This window comes from Citrus sinensis, chromosome 1, assembly GCF_022201045.2.
Source record: "Citrus sinensis cultivar Valencia sweet orange chromosome 1, DVS_A1.0, whole genome shotgun sequence".
Classification (NCBI taxonomy): Eukaryota; Viridiplantae; Streptophyta; class Magnoliopsida; order Sapindales; family Rutaceae; genus Citrus; species Citrus sinensis.
Window position 1 is genome coordinate 11,700,511 of NC_068556.1, and position 22,860 is coordinate 11,723,370.

General features: G+C 34.0%; 2 non-coding genes across 2 annotated transcripts; one reads left to right on the forward strand and one right to left on the reverse strand.

The window, feature by feature from the left end:
* Positions 1-5,659: 5,659 nt before the first annotated feature.
* On the forward strand, positions 5,660-5,763 carry LOC127898801 (small nucleolar RNA R71). Its single transcript, XR_008050611.1, has one exon. It is a non-coding gene; the product is annotated as a small nucleolar RNA R71 (small nucleolar RNA).
* Positions 5,764-21,985: 16,222 nt separating this feature from the next.
* Positions 21,986-22,089, reverse strand: LOC112498040 (U6 spliceosomal RNA). The gene has a single exon (XR_003065125.1). It is a non-coding gene; the product is annotated as a U6 spliceosomal RNA (small nuclear RNA).
* Positions 22,090-22,860: the final 771 nt, after the last annotated feature.

Sequence of the window (22,860 nt, forward strand, 5' to 3'; positions counted from 1 at the left end):
CAATGACTCCTTATTCAAGCCATCCCTAATGAATTGAATCTTATCTTCCCTGTTATCAAACACCATTCCTAAAGAACATGGGTTTTTATTGCAACTCATTCTAGCACACTTATGACAAGCAATAAAAATTCGTCAAGCTCGTCGTTTTCTTGCATAATTTCTTTTACCACAATTAGACATGTATGCAATAAATTTTGGAGGTAACTCACCTGCCGATCGTACTTTAGCCTCGATTAACCAACGGATGTCAGCAGGTATGTTATTTCTCATGAGCAATCGCATGCGTTCGGACCGAGCTTTATAGATCGTAAGAAGGGCATTCTGAGGAAGTGAAGGAAATCACTTGTGAAGCTTCGCTAGAGTCTCATTTTTGTCCATATCTTCGCTTCAGAATATCAGTTATTATAGGAAACTGGAGTAACTGACTTGATTGTCACGGAGTACCGTTATCTGCCACTTCACCGGGGTAGCAAACTAAAGCACACAAACAGAAAAACAAATTAAAACACACAAAGAAAATTAAAATCGTCCTCTTATTGAATTTACCTCAATCTCCAACTGGATGTCGTAAACACTTCTTTCAATGTCTCGGAGTTGGCTTTCTAAACCATCAACATAGGCTACTAACTCTGGTGGCTGTAGAGCCCAAATGCGATGTGTTTTACAAAATTAAATCTGCCTTTTGAGATGAGTTTTGACACGTTGAAGTGGTTTAAGAATGTTCAGGAGGAACGGTCTAAGTAAGGTACTCATGATTAAAAATGAAAAGAGAAAACTTAATAGTTAAACAAACACACTTATGCAAAAATAATTTCAATTAGCAAAAGAATAATATAAATAAAGAAAAAAAGAAAAAATCAAATCACCGAAAAGAAAAAAAAAATCAATTCAAATTTGGTGGGTCACTCAAATTTATTTCGATGTCTTCTCCATGTGGTTGGTATTCTAGATATGGCTTTAATCTTTGACCATTAACTTTAAACGTGACACCGTTCTTTGGGTCCTTAATTTCAATTGCCCCATGTGGAAAAGCAGTATGAACAATAAATGGGCCAGACGAACGAGAGCGTAACTTACCTGGAAATAGGTGCAAGCGAGAATTGAATAAAAGCACTTTCTGACCTAGAGTGAACGATTTTCTCATAATTTGCTTATCATGGAAGACTTTCATTCATTGCTTGTAAATCTTGACATTTTTGTATGCGTCATTGCGAATTTCTTCAAGTTCTGCCAGTTGTAATCTTCTTTCTGAGCTGGCTTGCTGCATGTCAAAATTGAATTTCTAGATGGCTCAATATGCACGATGCTCGAGTTCCACAGGTAGGTGGCAAGCTTTTCCATACACTAGCCTGTAGGGTGACATCCCAATCGGGGTCTTGAAAGCCGTTCTATATGCCCATAATGCATCATCAAGTCTTAATGACCAATCTTTCCTGTCTGGCCTCACCGTTTTTTCTAATATGTGCTTTATTTCTCGATTGGATATCTCAACTTGGCCACTGGTTTGCGGATGATATGGGGTTGCCACTTTGTGTGTGATTGAATACTTTGTCAAAAGAGTTTTGAATGCTTTGTTACAAAAGTGGGCACCACCATCACTGATTATTGTTCGAGGGAATCCAAAGCATGAAACAATGTTGCTTTTCAAAAATGCTATCACCACCTTGTGATCATTGGTCCTACATGGAATTGCTTCTACCCATTTCGATACATAGTCAACAGCAACCAATATGTATTGATGGCCAAAAGAAAGGGGAAAGGGTCCCATGAAGTCGATACCCCATACATCAAAAATCTCAACCACTAAAATTGGATTTAGTGGCATCATATTCCTTCGCGTAATGCTCCCCATTCATTGACACCTATCACATGAAGAACAGAAAGTGTAAGCATCTCGGAATATAGTTGGCCAATAGAAACCACATTGTAAAACTTTAGTTGCTGTTTTCTTAACACTGAAATGGCCTCCACAAGCTTGTTCATGGCAAAATGAAAGAATATTCTGAATTTCATTTTTTGGGACACATCATCTAATAATTTGGTCTGCACAATACTTGAACAAATACGGGTCATCCCAAAAGAAATTCTTTATCTCTGCAAAGAATTTAGTCTTATCTTGCTTGGTCCAATGCTCTGGAAGTTTACCTGTAACAAGATAATTAACTATATCAGCATACCAAGGTAATACTTCCACACTCATTAATTGTTCATCTGGAAATGACTCATTCAATATTAATGGCTCTGTAATTGTGTCAAAATGGAGATGAGAGAGGTGGTCCACCACAACATTTTCTGTCCCTTTCTTATCTTTGAATTCCAAGTCAAATTCCTGCAAAAGTAACACCCAACGAATTAGTCTAGCTTTTGCATCTTTTTTTGTGACAAGATATTTAAGAGCAGCATGATCCGTGATTATAATTATTTTACAACCAATGAGATAGGATCAAAATTTTTCCAATGCAAACACTACTGCTAGCATTTCTTTTTCAGTAGTTGAATAGTTCAACTGTGCATCATTCAATGTCATACTAGCATAGTAAATAACGTGGGGAATTCGATCAATTCTTTGTCCTAAAACTGCTCCTACTGCATAATCAGATGCATCACACATTAGCTCAAATGGTAAGCTCCAGTTTGGGGCCTGAATGATGGGTGATGATGCCAACAATTGCTTTAGTTTTTCAAACGCCATAAGATATGAATCAGTAAAGATAAAAGGTACATCCTTAGCAAGTAGATTGCATAAGGGTCTAGAAACTTTGCTAAAATCTTTAATGAAACGTCTATAGAAACCAGCATGCCCAAGGAAAGATCTTACTCCTCTAACTGTTTTGGATGGAGGAAGATTAGAAATGAGATCCACCTTGGCTTTGTCAACCTTAATACCTTTGCTCGAAATGATGTGACCGAGAACAATATCTTGTTTTACCATAAAATGACATTTCTCCCAATTTAAGACCAAGTTCTTCTCGATACATCTCTGCAGAACTAGTGTTAGATGATGTAAACATTGATCAAACGAATCACCAAAGACAGAAAAGTCATCCATAAAGACTTCAAGGAATCGTTCAACCATATCAGAAAAAATGCTCAACATGCATTGTTGAAATGTAGCAGGTGCATTACATAATCCAAATGGCATTCTCTTATATGCAAATGTACCAAAAGGGCAAGTGAAAGTGGTCTTCTCTTGATCTTTTGGTGCTATGGGGATCTGATTGTATCTTGAGTAGCCATTTAGAATCTATCAAGCATTTGATCAATAAATGGTAAAGGAAAATCGTCTTTACGTGTGACAGAATTTAACTTCCTATAATCAATGTATACATGCCATCCTGTAGTCACTCTAGTGGGTATCAATTCATTATCAGCATTGGTAACTACTGTGACTCCTGACTTTTTGGGGACAACTTGCACAGGACTGACCTATGAACTATCAGAAATGGGGTAAATGATACCTGCGTCTAATAGCTTAAGGACTTTTGTTCTAACAACTTCTTTCATATTAGGATTTAACCGACGTTGCATTTCCCTAGTAGATTTAGCATTTTCATCAAGGTGAATGTAATGCATGCAGTCTACTGGGTTTATACCTTTAATGTCTGCTATGGTCCATCCTAATGCTCCTTTGTGCTCTTTTAAAACATCCAACAACTTACCTTTTTGTTCGTCATTCAGGGATGATGAGATGATTACCGGTAGAGTACTTTCTTCTCCCAAAAATGCATATTCCAATGTGTTGGTAATGGTTTGAGCTCGAGTTTCGGTGGTGATTCTGATGATGGGATGAGTTTTTTCTCTGATGGTGCTAGTTGTTCAACTCTTGACTTCCATTTATTAGTATCCATGGATGGTGCTGAGTCAAGCAGGGCGTTGACCTCATCAACTGATATATCAATATCAAAATCCAAACCAAAGTGAGTTAAACATGTTTGTAAAAGATCATCACTAAGGTTTGAAAGAAAAGTGTTATCAACTATTGTTTCTATTAAATCCACATCAACAATTCCATCATCTGTATTGTGAGGTTGTTTGGCAATGTTGAAGATGTTTAGCTCCATAGTCATGTTGCCGAAGGACAACTGCATATTTTCAGTCCTGCATTGAATGTAAGCATCCGCAGTTGCCAAGAAAGGTCGGCCTAGGATAATGGGAATGTGCTTCCTTGAATCCTGTATTGGTTGAGTGTCAATTACAATGAAATCAACAAGAAAATAAAACTTGTCTACCTAGATAAGCACGTCCTCCACAATACCACGAGGTATTTTCGTGGACCGATCTGCAAGCTGTAACACCACTGGAGTTGGGTGTAATTCTCCCAGTCCAAGTTTCACGAATACTGAATAAGGTAACAGATTTACACTAGCTCCTAAATCCAACAAAGCATTCTCAATTGTGTGGTTCCCTATACTACATGAGATAGTGGGGGAGCCTGGGTCTTTGCATTTTAAAGGAATTTTATATTGGAGTATAGAACTAACGTTTTCTGTTAAAAATGCCTTCTTTTGAACATGCATATTTCTCTTTTTAGTACAAAGGTCTTTATGAAACTTGGCATAAGATGGAACTTGTTTAATAGCATCAAGCAAAGGGATGTTAACACTTACCTGTTTGAAGATTTCAAGAATCTCACCTGTGGGTTTTCTTTTTTTTTCCTTTAACTAACCTCTGAGGAAATGGAGCCTTGGGAACAGTTTCTTCTTTCTTCTCCGGTGATGAGTCCTCAACATTCACAGGTATAATTTGATTTTCTTTTGTCACCGGCATCTTCACTTTGTTGTCGACTTCCTTTCCTTTTCGCAAGGTCATAACTGCTTTGACTTCTCCATGCTGCTGTGGTGAACTAGTACTTGCTTCATGCACTCCTTTAAGATTAGACACTGGTTGACTTGGAAACTTACCTTTCTCAATGGTCATTGCCAAGGTCTGAACTGAAGAAGCAAGTTGTCCTACCATCTTCTCAAGGCTTGAAACTGATTGGGCTTGTGAGTTGAAGCCCACTCTCAATTCATTTCGTAGTCCATCAATGGTGCGGTTTTGTTGCTCAATCGTGGAGTGAGTAAGATTCTTAAGATTCTGGAATGAATCCTCCCATGGTCTGGGTTGGGAGTAATTCTGGTTCTGATTGTATGGTCTAAATGGGGGCTGAGAGGCTTGAGGATTTTGAGGAATTTATTGCATTGGTGGAGCTGGAGCTGGAGCTGCTGGTCCATTCTGTTGGAGTCCTTGAGACCATGAAAAATTAGGGTGGTATCTCCATCTAGGATTATATGTGTTGGAGTATGGGTTGTAATTCGATGGTTTTCTCATTACACCTATGGCATTGGCTTGATCGGAGTATGAGTCATGGTCATGTGGTTCTGTTGATTTAGCAGTCGATAACGATGCTATTTGTCGAGCAAGACCTTCAACCATCTCCTTGACTTCTTTGATTCCTGAAGTTGACTCGCCAGTGTGAACCTCATTCACTCCTTTAATTCTTCTAGTATTCCTGAGTGATCGACTCCGTTGTTGGGAATTATCCGCTTGTCGCTGGAAGAATTCCCAAATCTCTGATGCACTTTTTGACATTAGCTCTCTTCCACTTGTTTCCATTAGCCATTCTTGCACATTCGGCAGTAATCCCTCTAAAAAGTATTGGCATTGGTGTCATTTCTCATACCCATGATGTGGACACTTCAAGAGTAACCCATTGAATCGCTTCCATGTTTCGAAAAACTGCTCGTCCTCTCTCTGGGTAAACTCCGAGATTTCCCTGTGAATAGCATTGGTTTTATGCACTGGGAAATATTTATTCAAAAATTTTGTAACCATTTGTTCCCATGACACATGTTGAGACTTCACCTTCAACCCAAGCTTGACAGAAAATTAGCCACTCATAATTGAACTAGGGGCAAAATGAAAATTTATTAAAATACGAAGAAAATACAAGATGGAGAGGGAATTACAGAAAACAGAGTTCGAAAATGGATTCAGAGGTATCAAATTAGGGGGGAGAGGCCCCCTTTTTATAGATACATGGAGTAAATCATGGCCATCGGATTAAAAGTAGTTTGGACGCTCAGGATTGTGCCACGTCATCAATCAACAGTACGTGGTTTGACCACGCTGATGAACAGTAATACTATTTGACCCGGATGAATAGTAACGCGGTTTGACTCGGATGAACAGTAACGCAGTTTGGTTGAAAATAATCCTGTGTGATGCATGTACCGTACGCGAGATTTTTCGTCCACTGATATGCTGCCACGTCACCATCAACAGTACATAAGAATTTTAGCCCAACAGGATCGTGACACCTCATCAGTCAATGCCACATCATCGGTCAATGCCACGTTATCGATCCGTCTATGTGAACAGTGTCGTGAACAGTAACGTATACAGTACCGTACATGTGAACAGTGTCATTTTTCCTTTTATGCTCCTCCTAAGGTTTTCGACCGTCCTGAGTTCAAAAGTGATGTCCGTTTTGCCATCTGATCTCTCGTTTATTGTGAAATGACTACGATGCCCCTAAAATACATAAAATACTTAATTAAAATAAAACAAACGGAATTAAATCAAAAGAAGGTTAAATTCATAAAAGTAAAGGTGTTAGTAAGACTTGAAATGTAAAATGACGGTTTTCTCCTTTATAAATATGCATTTTCTAACACTCAATATAGTGCCTCTAGAAATGCATCTTCTTAGTTAAAAAAAATATTTTCTTTTTCTATCATTTTAAGTGTAACTTTTCTAATTAGTTTTTCTGCATCATTTTCATATTTCTGCATGCATATTTTTTTTTTCATGTTTAGAATAGGTTGGAGGGTAGACTGTCATTTAAAAAAAAAATTGTGTGATTTTTTAACATTGGATGACATGATAACTTTTAAATTTTAGTATTTGCATTATCTTTGGTCTTAAGTGATGTTACGCCATGTTTGCTACTCTATATGTTGATGTAGGAGACAAATATGAGTTGGTTGAAGGAATGCACATGTCATAATAAGTATCACGTGAGTTTTTGAGCCTATCATTTTTCTTGGAGAGTAACATTTTTACCAATTCTTAATACAACTTAGCAATTTATTATTTTAACATGTCATTCTTGAAAGTAGATGTGACAAAGTCTACTGGGCTGATTCATGTGGATGGTTGATGTGGGTGTAATGTTTCTTTAGACTAGAGACAATGCTTATACTTTTATTTGATTACTATCATTAATCTGATTGAATAAACATGATTGTTAAAAAAAAAATCATTTTGGATTTAAATTTTGTTTTCGCTTTATTTGCTAGGGACTAGCAATAAGCTGGTTGGGGGGTGTGTTGAGTGTTAGAAAATGTATATTTATAAATGAGAAAATCGTCATTTTACATTTCAAGTCTTACTAACATTATTACTTTTATGTATTTAAGCTTCTTGTGATTTAATTATGTGTGTTTTATTTTAATTAAATATTTCATGTATTTTAGGGGCATCATGGTCATTTCACAATGAACAAGAGATCAAAAGGTAAAACGAGCATCACTTTTGAACTCAGGATAATCGAAAACCTTAAGAGGAGCATAAAAGGAAAAATGTCATTGTTCATATGTACGGTACTATTCACATGTATGGTATTGTCTACGTTACTGTTCACGACATTGTTCACATAGACGGATCGATGATGTGGCATTGACCGATGACATGGCATTGACTAATGAAGTGTCACGATTCCATTGGAGAAAATTTTTATGCATTGTTGATCGGTGATGTGGCAGCATGTTAGTGGACTAAAAATTGCGCGTATGGTACATGCATATACACAAGATTATTTTCAACCAAACCGTGTTACTGTTCAAGCCGGGTGACTGTTCAAACCGCGTACTGTTGACTGATGACGTGGCACAATCCTGAGCGTCCAAACTGTTTTTAATCCGATGGCAATGATTTACTCAATGTATCTATAAAAAATGGGCCTCCCTCCTCTAATTTGATATCTCTGAATCCATTTTTGGGCTCAATTTTCTATAATTCCTTCTCCATCTTGTATTTTCTACATATTTTAATAAATTTTCATTTTGCCCCTAGTTCAATTATGAGTAGCTAATTTTCTTTCAAGCTTGGGTTGAATGTGAAGTCTCAACATGTGTCATGGGCTTTATTTGGTAAATTTATTTTCTCTTCCCCTCTAGTTTTTGTGGATGTTTTGACTTCTTGTCGACAAATAATAATAATCTTGTCTAGATACCGCTCTGGTTTCACCAGCTCCCTAGTACAAGGTTATTATTATTTGGCACGATAAGCTTTTAGCACCATATTGATTAGAGTGTGGTTCATGAGGTGTGGATTCCCCCCTCATGATTTAATTGGCATTAATAAGGAATATTTAGTCCATGGTGCATGTTGATACGGATCCAGATACCCAAGTGCTTCATTTCAATAGATTTCTCTTCAATTTATTCTCGCCATTTTAATTTTAATTTTAGAATATTCCAAATCATTTTCACTACAAATCCAATCACCCATTTAGAAAAATTAATTCTACACACAATTAAAATCCACCTCCTCGTGGGATCGACACTCGTCACCATTGATCTATTTTACAATAGATTCGTGCACTTGCGATTTTAATAAAATTTGCACAACAAAGCACATGTGTCACACTCTATTTACATGATCTCAAACTTCGCCACCAACAAATTTAATAAAGAAGAAGAAAAAGATAGATGACACGAAGAAGAAGAAGAAATTAAAAAAATGAAACAGAGACAATAATTTTTTATAAAAGAAGAAATGAACAAGAAGAGAAAAAGAAAAAGTAAAATAGAAATAAATTGGTTAATTAATTTTTTTATTATTGACTTCCCCATTTTACCCTTTGAATGTTAGAGATACCAGTGAAATAGACTGAATTAGATAGGTTGTGCAAATGGTTGGAAATATGAGTCATGGTAAAAAAAATTGGTTCTTTTGGGGTTACGAAAAAAAAAAATGAAACCACATAATTCTTTCTATATTGGGCTTTTACTACTTACTTTATGTTTCAGCTTGCCATTCAGTTGCATATGTACTCTAAGGATTTCTTTCTTAGTGGTACTATTTACACCCTTCAAGTATCCTCATAAAATCTTTTTTTAATAGTACATATTTTACATCACTTTACTTTGTGATAAAAAATTAGAAAAAGAAAATCAATGAAAAGTGTTAAAGTTCTCACAACAATTGAAAATGGTTTTTAGATTAAACATATAAGCTTGGGGCAACTAAATTCATAAGCTAATTTTCTAGTCAAGTTAGACTCATGGATTTCTATATGATTTCAGAGTCAAATTTATACATGAATGGACACAATACCTTTATATAAGGAGGACTAATTAAAACGATCCAATCTATATTTGACGAGGTGTTAAGGAGATTATCTAAAGGGTATTTAGGATCAAGATGTGACCACACTTTTGCCTGAGGAAGATCTTTTGGATCATAATGCGATCCTTATCATCCTCATATGTTTATGGGAAAAAAAATTTGGACTCCCAACTTATTTAAAGATGATCAAACCATTATGAAGTATCCTTATCATTTATTTTGTAATATCCTACATCGTTAGTGAGTGAGTTCCTGAAATGGTTTATGAGTCATGGGATCTCCTAAGCAGACGCGTTTTGGGTTTCAAAGCTTAATAATAAAACTACGACAGACTATGTGCCCAAAGGGGACAATATTTACTTTGTTGTTGGGCTTGGGTTGTTACAATTGGTATCAAAGCGAATGTTATTCAATTCTGTAGACACTTAAGGCTAATGATTAATAACTTAGGATTGGAATTGTGTTACATTAGAGAGAGAGCTGAGCCGAGACGTAAGACAAGAGAGTGAAGCTAAGGAATTGTGTCTTTTTCATCTTTTTCTTCTTTTGTTTTGTAATCAAATTCCTTGTAACATATTTCAAAAGTTTATCAAATAAAAAGAGTGTTTTGTTTTCTTTCAATTTGAGTGGCTAATTTTACTAAGCTGAGGTGAAGGATGAAACTCAATGTTTTAGACTATTAAATTTATTACTTTCTCAAGTGAGTTTTTAAGTTTATTTTATTTTTTTATAGTTATTTTTATGTCATATTAATTTATAGATTCTTTTGGACCTGTATGGTATTTTGACATAATATCGACACATTAATACAGTTGTGGCATATTAAGTACTTTATTCCATATTTATTCACACACATAGCTAGTTAAGAATTAAATGATATAATAATTAATTGGTAAAAGTGAGGCAAAATATAAAAATGAGAAAGTCTTAAAATTATAGATTGAGTAACTGAGAGTGGATCCCATAATCTGAGCATATTTTTAAATTGATTCTTAGTTATTTCTTTTCTCGCAATTGATTTTCTTTATTTTAAATTGACAACTAGATTTTAAATTCCCTGTAGTTCGACCCCGAACTTACGGGGTTATATTATAACTAGACACTCTTATACTCGAGAGTAATAACACTTTTGAAACATGTCAGCTGATATCTATACTTAAGGCTAATTATATGTCAGCAGCAGGATTTTTTAGCTTAGTGACTAACAGTAATGGTGAGGTTTCTATATAGGGATATTCATGTGATAAAAGAGTTTTCATATGTATTTGCAGAATATTTGCCTAGTTTGCCTCAGGATTAAGAAATCTAATTTTCTATTGATTTACTGCCTAGCACAGCGTACATCTCTAAGGCAGACAATATATACTTTGTTGTTAGGCTCGGGCTATTACAATAAAGCTATCCTAGGAACTGTGGGTTATAGGCCAACCATGCTTCCAATGCGCCACTTTGATATAGATAATATTAGCATGGTCCAACATATAATTACAGGTCAAGAGGGAGCTTGTGTAATTAAGTTGATTGTTGGTTGCTTTAGATATAGGTAAGTAAATTCATGCATAATCATGACAACCTAGTATTAGAAACAAAACGGAACAAAATCATTAGGTCATCATCATACATTAGGTCCCGAGTCATCTCTGATACCAATTGTAACAACTTGAGCCCAACAACCAAGCAGATATTGTTCGTTTTGGGTATACAACCAATCATAATTTTGCTATTGACTTTGCAACTCAAAACCCGTCTATTTAGTTAGAAGAGCCCACGATTTATAAATCAATCTAGGAACTCACTCTTTAGCAATGTGGGATATTATATACTTCTCTCCTTGAGGACATCGCATCCATGCAAAATCATTGGAAATAAAGCGGAAAAAAATCATATCATTAACATATCTATCCACACATCGAGTCGTAAGCCATCTTTGATACCAATCCTAACAGTTCAAGCCCAATGACTAAGTATATATTGTCTGCTTTAGGTACACGGTCTATCATGATTGTGTTACTAGGCTTTGCAACAAAAAATGTATCTACTTAGCGAGGAGAACCTATGACTTATAAACCAATATAGGAGCTCACTTGTTAGTAGCATGGGACATTACATACTTCCCCTCTTGAGGACCTCACCTTTTCTTGAGGATCATTAGAAACAAAATAGAATTAAATAACATATCCATTCACACATCTTGTGTGAGTCGATTCTCATACTAATTGTAACAGCCTGAGTCCAACAACCAAGTTGAAATTGTTCGCTTTGGACATACATCCTATTATGGTTTTGTTATTAGGCGTTGCAACCAAAACACATCTACTTAGTTAGGAGAGCCCACGATTTATAAACCATTACATGAACTCACTTGTTGGCGGTGTGAGATATTACATATAATATTGTAATAGCCCCAAAAAATAGATATTGTTCTTTTGGGGCACATTGTTTATTAGGTTTTGTTATCAAGCTTTGCAAGCCAAAATATATCTATTTAGTTAGGGGAGGCCATAACTTATAAACCAATTCAGGAACTCACTCTCTAATAATGTGGAATATTACATAAAAATTTAGTTTGGCCCCCATCACTCATCAAAACCATAACCTCTTGTATGACATACATTTAAGTCTTTTCTAATGAAACCAAAAGCTAATCTTATAGCAATAGCCTAAGCCCAACAACCAAGTAGATATTGTCACTTGGTGTACACAACTTATCACGATTTTGTTATTAGCCTTTGTAATCCAAACTGTGTCTACTTAGTTACAAGAACCTATGAGTTATAAACTAATCCAGGAATTCACTCGCTAGCGATGTTAGAAATTACATCCCGTTGTGGACTTTGCTTTCTCGTAAGGGTCATTGTATAGAATATAACAAAACCATATCGTAAATTTATCTATCCATACATCATATAACAACTCTTCTTTGATACTAATTATAGTAACTTAAGCCCAAGAACCAATAAGATATTGTCTGTTTTGGGCACATAGTCCATTATGATTATATTATTAGGCTTTGCATAGAGCTTCTTCTCTTAGAGTGTTTGAAGACCACTTTTAAATTTTAAAATACACCAAAATTTCATTGATAAATACATTGACAAATCAATCAAGGAAAGGTTAAAAGACTCTATTCATAAAGTTCATAAAAGTTGTTGGAGCATTGATTAACACAAAAGGCATTACGAAGAACTCATAATGCCTATACTGGGTTCAGAAGGTTGTCTTAGGCATATACTCATTCTTCACTTTCAACTAATAATACTTAGACTGTAGATCAATTTTGGAGAATACTACTTCACCTTGTTATTTATAAAAGAGATCATCAATGAGGGGAAGGGATTATCTATTCTTAATAGTAATCGAGTTCAATTTTCCGTAGTAAATGTATAAAACCGTCTTTCTTCTTCACAAATGATATTGGAGCTCTCCAAAGAGATACATTAGAGTAGATAGAACCCTTATCATGAAGTTCCTGAAGTTAAACATGTAGTTCCTTTAACTTAAGAGGTGTCATACGCTGGTGCTTTTTGGAGATAGATGCAGTGCCAAATAGTAAATCAATAGAAAATTAGATTTCTTAATCATGAGACAAATTAGGCAAATCTTCTAGAAATACTTATGAAAACTCTCTTACCACTTGAATATCTCCACGGGAAACCTACCACTACTATTAGTCACTAAGTAAGCTAAAAAGCCTTCACATCTTGTTGTTAACATCTTATTAGCCTTAAGTACATATATCAGCCCCCCAAAATTCTTTCAGTTACCCTGAAATTGAAATTCTATTTCTCCAAAAATTTAAATATAATCTTTTTAGAGAAATCATCAACACTAGCATGAAATGTTGCCAACTAATGGATTCTCAAAATAATATCAAATTCATGCATCATAACTAGTAATAAATCAATAAGAATTTTTCTATCTTCAACACTAACTAAACAAGACTTATAATCCTGATTCGCAATCATGTTGTCATCTATAGGAGTTGCAACAGATAAATAACATCCAAGTGGCTCAATATTTATGTTTACTTGAAAAGTAAATGCAATTGATACAAAAGAATAGGTTGCATCAGAATCAAACAACACTCAAGCATCTCTAGAAAACAGAGATAATGTACCTGTCATAATATTATTAGATGCTTCAGTATCCTGCTCCATCATTGTGGAAACTCGGCCTTGAGCTTTTGCCTTCTTACTTATACTTTCCTCAGCTTGGGAACTAATAATGTTATTATGCCTCTTAGGGTAATCTTTAATTATGTAAGTAGTTTCCCTATAGCCAAAGTTAGCACAAATAGTCATATAACATTCACCCCAATGCAACATTCCACTTCGAGCGCAAAGAAGAAAGTTCCTCTAAAGTGAAGGACCATTGGTGCCTCTTATTTATCCTTATTGGTATTAAAATTCTTCTAAGCCTGAAGACCCTTATTGTTTGGTCCTTTCCTCTGAGAGCCTCCTTATCAATCTTTCTACTTTTTTCGGTCCCATCTTTTCTGTGACTCACTAAGGCGTATCTCTTTACTGATAATTATCCACCAAGTATGTATAATTTGTCAACGTAAAATCTTCTAAAGATCTCGAATAGACGGGCACAATCCTTTAAGAAAATGTCTATATCTCTTCTCCTCTATGTCAAACAACATAAAAGTAAACTAAGATAAGGCATTGAACCTATCATTATAATTAGCTACGGTCTTGCTCCCCTGAATTTGATCTAGGAACTGCCTCTCCATTTGGTTAACAACACTTTGAGAAAGGTATTTCTCATTAAAAAAAACATTAACGAACATCTTCCATATGATCGATCTTCTTAGTAAATAGGCTTCGGTATCTCTAATCAACCTTACCCTGAAGGAGAAAATTAGCGAAAACCACCCTTTGCTCATTAGTACATCCAACAGCATCCAACATCTTCTGTATTTGTATTAACCACGCCTCTATTGCCAAAAGATCTGTGATTGACCATCTAAAGACTGGTGGTCTTAATTTTTAAAAATGCTCCAATGTCACTGTTGCTCTATTACCCACAATACCATTATGTCTTCCACCTCTAGCATTTTTACAAAGACTTTCAGCTTAAGCAATACCTTTTAAAAGCCTAGTTTACGTTTGTAAAATGCCAGCTAACATCTGTATTGTTGGGTTAATACTATGAGTCATCTCATGAAGGATGGGGTTTTCTTCATTATCTACCCTTTACAGATTACTTGTTTAAACCTCATCCGCCATAGTAGTACAATGGGCAGTACTAGTGACACCCTTAATCTGAGAGCCAATTATCTTACGAGCCCCTCTATCACTCTCACATTGCAGAGCTCGATTGGTATCATTTATAAGTGGCATTACCCTATTGGTAATCAAGCATATACAAAAAAATTCAATAAGCATGTCTTTTGGAATACAAATAAAATCACATACCTATCTAAATTTAAGTAAATCAATGACTTGAAAGCCAAAGTCTTCAAACAAGAGTAAAATTGTGAAAATTTGAAATCATATAAATCAATTAATGAAAATAAATTTTCCTACATACCTACAATCAGCTGCTTATTTTAGCCATCATAAATCACTACAGTCTTAAAAATATATGCAAGACCTCTATGGATTTAAATCTTAAGCTATTGATTATTAACCTTAAATATCTACAAAATCATATAACTATTTTGCTCTAATACCACAGTTGTAACACCCCAAATTCATTGTAAAATCTCTAGAGAAATTTGGAATGAAACTACTATTCCCAAACAATCAATATTGTCCATAATCGAAACATAGTCTCTAAAACAATGAATATAACAATAATCCTCCAAAATAATATTTAGTTATAAACAATAACCAAAGTAGCAACAATTTATTCATTAAGAAAATACAAGAGTTTTCAGCTACTAAATCATTTACTCTAAACTAAAAGACTCACGTCTTTAAAATCAATCTTTAAAAATGTTGGAAATGATGGGTGACCTATCAACTCAGTAAGCAAACTCGTGCATAAGGGTACTAATAACAATAAAGTAAATAATAATCATTCCGAAGTAATATAAACTAGAAACAAAATGTCCAGATGTGTGAATGGATATGTTTACGATATGGTTTTTTCCGTTCTGCTTCTAGTGACCCTTATGAGGATGCCTTAAGGGGGAAGTATAATATCCTACATTGCTATTGTGTGAATTCTTGGATTGACTTATAATTCCTAGGCTCTTTGAGCTAAGTGGGCAAGTTTTGGATTTTAGGGCCCAATAACAAAATCATGACGGGCAAGATCTACTTAGCTGTTGTGCTCAATCTATTTTTCTTTATGTAATATCCTAATTACTAGCGAGTGAGTTCCTAGAATGTTTTATAAGTCTCTATTACTAATTATAACCATAAGCCCAACAACCAAGTAGATATTTTTTACTTTGGGTTCACAGCCTGTCACGATTTTATTATTGGGCTTTGTAACCTAAAATGTGCTTACCTAGTTAGGAGAGCCCACGACTTATAAACCAATCTAGGAATTCACTTATTAGCAATATAGATAGATATGCTTAAAATACGTGTTTTTCCATAAATTATATTCTTTAAAAAAATTTGAAAAGCTTTGCTAAGTAAATATCTTACAAGAGCATTTTATTGATAAAATTTTGAATATTGATATTAAAAGATTGAAAATTGTATTTAAGATTTTGGCTTATTGTCTATAGTTATAGTTATTGATATTAGATTCAACTCACAAAAAGTATAGATGGATATTTTTACGATATGGTCTCGTTCTTTCTATTTCCATTGACCCTCACGAGGATGTGAGGTCCTCAAGGGGAAAGTATGTAATATCACACACAACTAGAGAGAGTTACTGTATTGGTTTATAAGTCATGGGCACTCTTAACTAGGTAGATATGTTTTGGTTTGTAAAACCTAATAACAAAATGTGATAGACTGTGTGCCCAAAGCAGACAATATCTCCTTGATTGTTGGGCTCGAGCTATTATAATTGGTATCAAAGCTAACTCCGCAATTCGATGTGTGGGTGGATGTTAATGATATGATTTCATTCATTTTTGTTTCTAATGACCGTTACAAGGACATGAGATCCTCAAGGGACAAGTATATAATATCTCACATCGCTAGCGAGTGAGTTCCTAGATTGGCTTATAAGTCATGGACTCTCTTAATATGTAAAGGAGTTTTGGATAGCAAAGCTCAATAATAAAACTGTGGTAGGCTGTGTACCAATGAGAGATAATATCTACTTAGTTACTAGGCTCAGGTTGTTACAATATCAGACGTCTTTGAGATATTATCCACTTTGGGCACACAACCATCATGATTTTATTATTAGACTTTGCAATCCAAATCGCGTCTACTTAGTAGGAGAGCTCACGACTTACAAACCAATATACTTCTCCCTTGAGGACTTTGTGTTTGTTAAGATGTATATGTCTATAGTATTGATTTTGATGATAACAAACTTTATATGTTTTTTATTAAAATGTTGGAGTTTTCATTGATAAACAATTTCTTAAAAGCAGTATAATATTTCTAAATATGTTCATGAAATATGGATAATTGTTAACTTTAATCGGAAAATCATTCCCTGTAAAATTCTGTTAAAATTGTGATTCTGGAAGTAAATGGTGAACCGTTAGCTTTGAAATGATTAACTGATAATTTCTAGAGATGGATTAATCCTTAAGCTTGAACCGGTTAGTAAAAAAGGATAAGGATAGTGTGTTTTGCAAGTTACTAGAAATAATCGATGAACCATTAACTTCAAACGGTTAACCGATAATTTCTAGGATGTCATTCCATGCTAACCTTGAACCGTTTAGTAAGAGCGAATAGCTGAAATTTGTTTTGCATGTTTTTGGAAATTAACGGCGAACCGATAATGGTAAACGGTCAACCGTTTATTTAAATTTCAGCTTAACAGTCACTCGGACCAGTCAAAACGGTTAATCGATAACTGTTAACGGCGATATGATTTCGAGCAGAAAGTCAATAACGGTTATTTTTCAGCTCCAACTATAAATAAATTCAATCAAATTCAAATAAGGATTGATCACAATGTTATCATTGAGCTTGTAATCGAGAATACAACATTCATTGAGCTTTCAATTCGTTCTTATTTCATTTATTCACACATTGAGCAAGATTTGTAATCATATATTTTGTGTGAGAGAAAAACACTTTTGGAATCTTTGTTTTGAGTGATTGTAAGTGTTGGGATACACTTTGATAAAGAGATTGGGGATAATATCTTGGTGTAAAGGTTGATTGACACCTGTGAAGTCAATTGTAAGTGTTCTTGAATCCTTGGAGGCTTGACTAGTGGAATCCTCAAGCCTGGTGAGCTTGGAGGCGTGGACGTAGGCAAGGTTAGCCGAACCACGTAAAAATTTCTGTGTTTGAATCTCTCTTCATTTATCTTTTACATTTTGGTTGATTTATTTATTATTGTTTTAAATTCGTTTAAGATTTGCATTAAGTTTTGTTCAAGCATTGCATAATTTTTAAAAACCCAATTCACTCCCTCTTGGGTTGCTTAGATAGTATTTCAGCATCCTTATGACGCTGATTGGAAACAAAACATAATGAATTCATATCATTAACATATCTACTCACACATCAGGTGACGATTCAACTTTGATACCAATTGTAATAGCCGAAGCCCAACAACCAAGTAGATATTATTTATTTTGGGCACAAAACCTATCACAGTTTTATTATTGGGCTTTATTCGAGGTCCTGAAGGGGAGAAATATGTAATACCCTATACCGTTTCTCCTATCTAAGTAAACACATTTTGGGTTACAAAGTCTAACAACAAAACTGTAAAGGGCTATGTGTCCATAATAATTACAATACGTAATTCGTTGGGCTCATGCTTAGGTTGTTGATTTATAAGTCATGAGCTCTCCTCACTAAGTACACCCATTTCAGGTTACAAAGTGTAATAATAAAACTATCATGGACTGTGTTCCCAAAGTAAACAATATCTACTTGGTTGTTTTGTTCCTGCTGTTACAAAACCATGAAAAATTTTGTAATTATGTTAATTTATGATTATATTTTGAAAGCTGAAGATTGAGTACATTGGCATACACAAAATTTGAGGATGAAATTTGTTTGAGGCGGGAAGAATTTGTATGACCCCAAATTTAATTGGGCTTTGATAGATATTTTCCTTATTAAAATTAGATATTGATGAATGGAACTGTAAGTAGATAAGTGAACACATTTGACTTGATATGCTAAGTGCATCCTCAACTTTCAGAGAAGCGTTAAAGAGAGGTAATAGGATAAGAGTTTGATTTGATTTTGTATTGCCAACACCGTGATTATCTCTCTAAGTTTTAAAAAAAAGAGATAAAAATGAAAGTTAGGTCATTAATATTTGGTTCTTAAATATTCATAAGCTTTAAATCTACAGTTCTATTTTATTCTTGCTGCTAAAGGCAATGAAAGGAAACAAAACAAAGAGCTGAAGAGCGATAAGTGCAAAGGGGTTTGAGAAAGAAAAAGGAGACCGATAGATGAAGAAGAAAGGCTTTGAGGAGAGGACACAATGTGTAGGAGTGTCATCTTGGAATGTCTTAGGGCTTAAGATTGATGTTGGTAAAAATGTCTACATTCTTGACTCATGTTTTACAAGTTTTATTGATTTTTGGTGTTATAGATGATGGTTTTTGTTGACTAAGAATGGATTAAAGATGAATGAGGTTGTAAATTGATGAGTTTTTATGAACAGTGCTAAATTTAAATAGAGAATCGTGTGCCCTTAATAATACTTATGACCAAAATTTTATGTATAGACATCTTAAGCTTTCTGTTGAACTATCATATGTTTCAGATTCTGAGTATTGAATTTATTATGAATTTTTGAGTTTGGTATACCATTCTTGAAAAATTATACTTTTTTGTAGTAGTTCTAATTTAGATGATTTTTCTAACTTGTGAACAGTTACGTGTTGATGAACATGTTTGTTTATTATACGTTTAATTTTAGAATTTATTATGAGTAAATTAATTATGAAAATTCAATAAGCAGGGCTACTGCAATTTAAGAAATCATTTTCCAGAATTAATGGTTCTACAATATGATACGTTTTAAGCATTTTTTTATACTAAAATCAAGTGAAATTTTTATCAAAGATTCCTTTACATTTCTAATATATGTACATTTAATTTAATTTTATGAATTTTAGTCTTGTATGGTAAACGTTACAAATTTTGAAATTATGCTTTTAGTTACAACAACTTTGATACTTCTAATTATGGGAATTTAAAGACTTGAGGTGCATTTTATGGAGTTTCAACTTTGTAACCAATGGATTAATTTGTATAATTGAACATAGATGGTAGTTTATTTTTTCTTTTTTTAGTTAGATTTTCAGTAAAGTTATGATTATACTTCAATAGCTGAAGATTGAGTACACTGGCATACAGAAATTTCGAGGATGAAATGTATTTAATGAGGGGAGAATTTGTAATGCCCCAAATTTAATTGGGCATTTATAGATATTTTCCTTTTAAAATTAGAGATTGATGAATGGATTTATTAAGTAGATAAGTGAGCATATTTGACTTGATATGTTATGTGCATCCTTGAATTCCCAAAAAGCATTAACGAGAAATAATAGGATAAGAATTTGATTTAATTTTATCTTGCCAAAATTGTGATTATCTCTCTATGTTAAAAAGAAAAAGAATAAAAAGGAAAGTTCGATCAATAATATTTGATACCTATATGTTCATAAATTTCAAATCCACCTTTTTTTTGGGTTCTCACTATTTAAGGTAATGAAAGGAAATAAAACAAGGAGTTGTAAGGGATAAGAGCAAATGGATTTGAGAAAGAAAAACGAGTCAGATAGAAGAAAAAGAAGGGCTTAAGGGGGGAAAAGAAAAGAGAGGCAGTTAATCGTATCTTTTTTGGTGTGCAGGAGTATCATTTTAAGGCTTAAGATTGATTTTGATAAATATTTCTACACTCTTGGCTTATGTTTTACAAGTTTTACTAATTTTTGGTGGTATGAATGATGATTTTTGTTTATTAAGAATGGATTAAATATGATTGAGGTTGTAAATTGGTGAGTTTTTAGGAGCAGTACTAAATTTAGATTGAGAATCACGTGCCCTTATAATACTTATGACCAAAGTTTTATGTTTTAAAAATAATAGATATCTCAAGCTTTCTATTGAACTATAATGTGTTTCAAAATTCTAAGTATTGAATTTATTATAATTTTTGAAATTGGTACACTGTTCCTAAGAAATTATGCTTTTCAATAATAGTTCTAATTTGGATGATTTTTGGGCTGGTAGAATTCCTGAAGTGACATATTATTGGTGAATTTTAGAATGCATAAGGTGATTGGAATTTTAATCGTTTAGTTGGTTTATTTTTGTATCAAAGAAGGTTAAGGTATTGAGGAGCACGGCTAAGTTAAGAATTGATAATGGTAGTGATATGAATGCTATTTTGATGATTATAGGGCGTGGGTGAGCTAATGTTATGATTGAGGTATTAATTGCTTCTTAAGGATCGATATAAATGAATTCATACATAATGCTTATTATATGTAAATATGTAATTATGTATGAAAACATTTGTATAAAAAAACCAAAGTGAGTTCAACGGCTCAAGTTGAACAAACAAGTAGATATTGTCCGTTTTGGGCACACAATCCTTCACAATTTTGTTATTAGGCTTTGCAATCCTGAACACATCTACTTATTTAGGAGAGCTCATAACTTATAAACCAATCTAAGAACTCACTCATTAACGATATGGAATATTATACACTTATCCATTGAGGATCTCGCATCCTTGTGAGGGTCATTGGAAATAGAACCAAATGAAATTATATCATTAACATATCCATCCACACATTTGGTCACGAGTTGGCTCTCATACCAATTGTAAAAGCCTGAGCCCAACAACCAAGAAGATATTGTCCACTTTGGGCACATAAGCCGTTGTGGTTCGTTATTGGGCTTGGCAATCCAAAATGCTCTACTTAATTAGGAGAGCCACAACTTATAAACCAATTGGGGAACTCACTCGCTAGCGATGTGAGATAAAACATACTTCCTCCTTTGAGGACCTCATGTCCTTGTGAGGGTCATTGGAAACAAAATTGAAGAAACTCATACCATTAACATATCTTTCTAGACATTATTTCGTGAGTCGGCTCTTATACCAATTATAACAGCTTTAGCCTAACAACCAGGTAGTTATTTTCCGCTTTAGGCACACAAATAATCATGGTTTTGTTATTGGGCTATGCAACGTAGATCGCATTTACATAGTTGAGATAGCCTAGGACTTATAAACCAATTGAGGAACTCACTCACTAAAAATGTGGAATATTACGCACTTCCCCCCTTGAGGACCTCACATCCTCATGAGTGTCACTAGAATATAATGGAACAAAATCATATCAATAACATATCCATCCACATATCAGGTCACAAGCTAGCTCTTATACCAATTTAATAGCATGAGCTCAACAATCAAGTAGATATTGTCCGCTTTAGGCGTATAGCCCGTAATGGTTTTGTTATTAGACTTAGGAACCCAAAACGTGTCTACTTAGTTAGGAGAGTTCACGACTTATAAACAAATCCAAGAACTTTCTTGCTAGAGATGTCCGATATTACGTAAAATTTTAGACCACTTCTCAATTTGTGCATGTATCCCTACGTAGGGGCTATATTAATCTTCTCTGTATCGACCCAATTTTATCGAATTTCTCCAAAGAGAGAAAATTATTTAAAGAGGGGAGAATTCATGACAACCCAAATTTAATTGGTCATTTATAAATATTTTCCTTATTAAAATTACAGATATGATGAATGGAATTAATAACTAGATAAGTGAACATATTTGTTTGATATGATATGTGCATCCTTGACTTTCAAAGAAGCATTAAATAGAGATAATAGGATAAGAATTTGATTTGACTTTATCTTTCCAAAATTGTGATTATCTCATTAAGTTTTAAAAAAAATACTACGAACTCAACAAATAGACTCTATTAGAAATCGTAATAAAATTTTACTCAAAAGAATTATTTGAAAATGATCACTTACCAAACTCAAAGAGTAAAGGGAAAAAAATGCTTAATGATCAAAATTTAGAGCATGTATTAAAAGAAATAATATTGGCACTCAATCAACTTCTCCTTATCAAAGTAAATTAATAGATGACAAAGTTTTTCATAAAAAATTGATGGTAAATAAAATCATTAGAAGTACATATAAAAAAATGAAGGTATTACAACTCTCCCCCTAAAAAGAATTTCATTCCATAAATTCAACTTATATCATATATGAGCACATTTTAGTCCTACCATAAAAACAACCTTAGCCATTTGAAGTACTAGATTGGGATTCCTAAATTACTCAACCAAATAGAAAAATGATCTAATTCAATTTTTCCTCAAGTGTATCACACTAGATGATCAAACAACCTATTGTCCTTAAGAATTTCCTTAGATAATTCATCTAGGTATAGAGGAGTCCATTCTCCTTCATT